This window comes from Chrysochloris asiatica, unplaced genomic scaffold (assembly GCF_000296735.1).
Source record: "Chrysochloris asiatica unplaced genomic scaffold, ChrAsi1.0 scaffold00156, whole genome shotgun sequence".
Lineage (NCBI taxonomy): Eukaryota > Metazoa > Chordata > Mammalia > Afrosoricida > Chrysochloridae > Chrysochloris > Chrysochloris asiatica.
This window is the reverse complement of record NW_006408674.1, coordinates 7,711,500-7,715,677: the sequence shown is the minus strand read 5'-3', so window position 1 is coordinate 7,715,677 and position 4,178 is coordinate 7,711,500.

Sequence of the window (4,178 nt, the reverse complement as noted above, 5' to 3'; positions counted from 1 at the left end):
TCTTGATGTCATCCCACAACTCTTCTGGTCTTCGGTCTTTAGTGTCTAAAACATCACATCTGTTCTTGAGATGGTCTCTATATTCAGGTGGGATATATTCAAGGTTATATTTTGGCTGTGGTGGATTTGTTTTCATTTCCTTCAGCTTCAGCCTGAGTTTGTGTGAGAGCAATTGATGGTCTGTTCCACAATCTGCCCCTGGCCTTGTTTTGGCTGATTATATTTTCACCAACTCTTTCCATCAATGTAGTGAATTTGATTTCTGTGCATTCCACCTGGTGAGGTCCATGTGTGTAGTTATCCTTCATGTTGTTTTAAAAAGGTATGGATCACAAGTCAATGATCTTGGAAAATTCTATCTTGCAATCTCCAGCATTGTTTTTATTACCAAGGCCATATTTCCAACCACTGATCCTTCCTCTTTGTTTCTAAACTTTGTATTCCAATCACTAGTTATTATCAATACATCTTGATTATGTGTTTGATCAATTTCAGACTGAAGAAGTTGGTAGAATTCTTCCATTTCATCATCACTAGCTTTAGTGGTTTGTATATAAATTTGAATAATGGTGGTACTAACTGGTCTTCCTTGTAGGTATATGAGTATTATCCTATCACAGACAACATCATATTTCAATACTGACCTTGATATGTTCTTTTTAATGATGAATGAGACACCCTTCCTCTTCATTTTGTCATTCCCAGCATAATAAACCATGTGGTTGTCAGATTCAAAATGGCCAACATCAGTCCATTTCAGCTCACTAATGCCTAGGATATCGATGTTTATGTGTTCCATTTCATTGTTTACTATTTCTAATTTTCCTAGATTCATACTTCATACATTCTATGTTCTGATTATTAATGTATGTTTACAGTTGTTTCTCTTCATTTTGAGTTGTTCCCCATCAGCAAATGAAGGTCCCAAGGACTTTGTTCCATTTGCGTCAGCACTGTCAACTCTATTTTGAGGAGGCAGCTCTTCCCCAGTCACATTTTGAGTGCCTTCCAACCTGCGGGGCTCATCTTCTGGCACTGTAGCCGACAATATTCTGGAGCTCTTCATCATGTTTCAATATTTAATAATCTGGTCCTGACAGTGTTCTACTACTACTCATCAGGTTTTCAGTGACTAAATATTCAGAGGTAGTCCAGCTCTCCTTCTTCCTAGTGTGTTTTCATTTCATCTGGAAACTTAGCTGAAACCTACCCACTGTGGGTTATCCTGCTGGTATTTAAAATACCAACCTGAAAGGCTTATCTTCTGACACTGTGTCCCAACAATATCGCATTGGTATTCATAAGATTTTCAATGGCTAGCCAAACCTTCAGAAGCAGTTTGCCTCTCTTCTTCCTAGTCTAAGTCTGGAAGTGCCACTGAAACCTGCTACAGAGTAGCTATATATTATGGTCTAGCCTGTCTAGCCAAATTTCTCCATTCTGTGTGAGGTATTGCAAATTCTAGCCACTATGCCTATGATTAAGGAGCTCTGGCAATTAAAAACTACCAGCCATTCTGAGGGAGAAAGATAAGGCTTTCTGCTCCCATTAAGATTTACAACCTTGGAAACACTATACAGGGTCGCTATGAGTTGGAACTGACTCCACGGCATACCACCACCACCATGCTTGTGATTATGAATTAAGGGTTATGGAGAGTTCTGGTGTGCAACTGTGGGCTAATGTGTTAAAACTGCAAAGTCGTTTGAACTGCAAGGTTGGTAGTTCAAGCTCACCAGATGCTCCTGGGAAACCCTATACAGGGTCACTATGGGTCGGAATCAACTCAACAGCACTTAACAACAACAACAACAACAAGGTGTATGGGTGTCACCACCTTACTAGCGGGTGTGGTTCAACTCACCACCCTTAGCTTTCCTTGGGGGCATGGACTGGCCCCAATTTATAGGATTGCTTTGGACAAATTCGCTCTCTTGGCCTTGATCTTGCATGTGGCTCATTACGTCTGCCCTCCAGTTTGTGGGACTTTCAGCCCAGCACATGACCTGATGATTCACCAGTTCCTGAAGTCTCGTGCATCAACAGCCTGGCATCTGACCTGCCAATTTTGTGTCCACAGCTCCTGAGACTATGTGGGTGAGAAGATTCCTCCAGACTGATCTCTGAACGATGGACTTGGGACTTGCCAGCCTCCACAATTTCAACAACCATTTCCTTTGAAAGTTGTGAGTTTTTTGAGACATTGCAGTGTGTCACAGAACCCTGGGACTTGAGGGAGGGGAGGGTGGTGATTGCTATCGAGGACTATGGAGTAGTTTATCAGAAAAGTTGAATGGTTGAGATATAGTTAACCTTCACCTCATAGAGACCAGCCTTGTGCTGATCTTTCTAAAAGCAATTATTCATGTGCCTGCCCACCATGATGCCTCTGTTGGTGTTTTAAAACACTGGCAGCATAGCCTCCAGTATGATAGCAACACATAAGCCACTAAAATACAACAAACCGCTAGACTAGTCATAGAAGATTGTTCTTAAGTGTCGTTAAGTCAGTTCAATCCATAGCAACTCTGTATAGGGTTTCCAAGGTTTTAAATCTTCATGAGAACAGAAAACTTCATCTTTCTCCCTTGGAACAACTGGTGGGCTCGAGCCACCAACTTTGTGGTTCACAGTGCAGCGTTTATGGCATAGAGTGGTCGAATAGATAAATTATAATGTGGTCTTGTAGGATAAGCACTGAACCACAAGGTCGGTTTGAATCACAAGATTGGTGGTTCAAACTCACCAGCTGCTCTTTGGAAATGCTATATAGGGTCATCATGAGTTGGAAGCAACTTGATGGCACTTAACAGCAACGACATACTCATGCAATGAAATATTCAGTCTTAAAAAGGAATGAAGTTCTGATACCTGCTGTAATATGGATGAAGCTTGAGAACATTCTGAATGAGAAAAGCCAGACACAAAAGGCCACATTATTGTATGATTCCATTTCTATGCAATGTCTATGCAGATCCATAGAGACAAGAAGTAGGTTAGTAGATGCCCAAGGATAGGGGATTAGGAGAATGGAGCGTGGAGTGTGGATTAATGGAGACAGGGTTTGTGTCTGAGAATGTGACTATGTTCTGGAACTATATAGTGGTGATAGCTTGTGAACAAATCAAAAACCACTGAGTCTAAAAAGATATATTATACAATCTGTGAATTATACTCAATTATGTCAGCCCACGGCTGTAGTCATCTGAAGATTGTGAGATCTACTTCCAAAATGAGATTTTTTTTTTTTCAAGTTTTTATTGTGGATTATGTGATAGTTTACATGGCAGAACATTAGCTTTACATTCATCCTATCACATATCATTTCATTGCCATGGTCACAATCCCCTCCATGCATCATCAACTAACCAAATGGTACACCCCGCAAGCCTGACCCCTGGTCGTCAGCACACAGCCCTTCTCCCTCTCTGGGTCTAAAGTCCCCAGCCACTCCACCTTTCACATCATCAGCTCTGCCTCCATCTCTGGTATCACTGTTTCTCTGGGTAGGGTCCCGCACTCCGCTCTTCTCCCTTGATGGTCCCAGGGACCTCCGCTTCTAGACTGCAAAGTCAACCACTCCCCTCGTTTTGCTACAAAACTTCTACCTTTACATTTCCAACCCTCACAATCAGTCCTGATAGCAATTATTCACTATTGTACCACAAGAGACCTATCTCCATCTCCTTTCATCAGCTCTGCCCAGACAGATTGGATACTACTCAGTGGAGATTCTACCTTCCTCCACGCCCTCTGGATCTAGGCTTCCTCTTGAAAGCTCATAAGCCAGTCATTTCTTGCCTTTGTAGCTCCCCTATTTTGGGTAGCCAATGTTCAAGTTGCCCATCCCTGTCTACTCTGTGTATTGAGGGGATGGGAATGATCCTCACTATAAAGATTTGTTCCCTCTTTTGAGCTACTGCATCCATAGGTGTAGGTTATGTTCATCAAATTGTATCATGATTACCAAGATGAGCAGGAGGCCATCTCAGTTCCTTGCCACAAGAGTAAATTAAGCACATTGTTAACACTACCAGTTAAATAGCACCTAAAGTCCTATACCTACCACAAAGTTATCTACTGGTGATTAATGAATAAACATAGGTTTTTAACATTGCATTTTCACAAACCTTGAAATTTATTCAGCAAAATCTTCTTCTACTCTACTTAAAAACAAA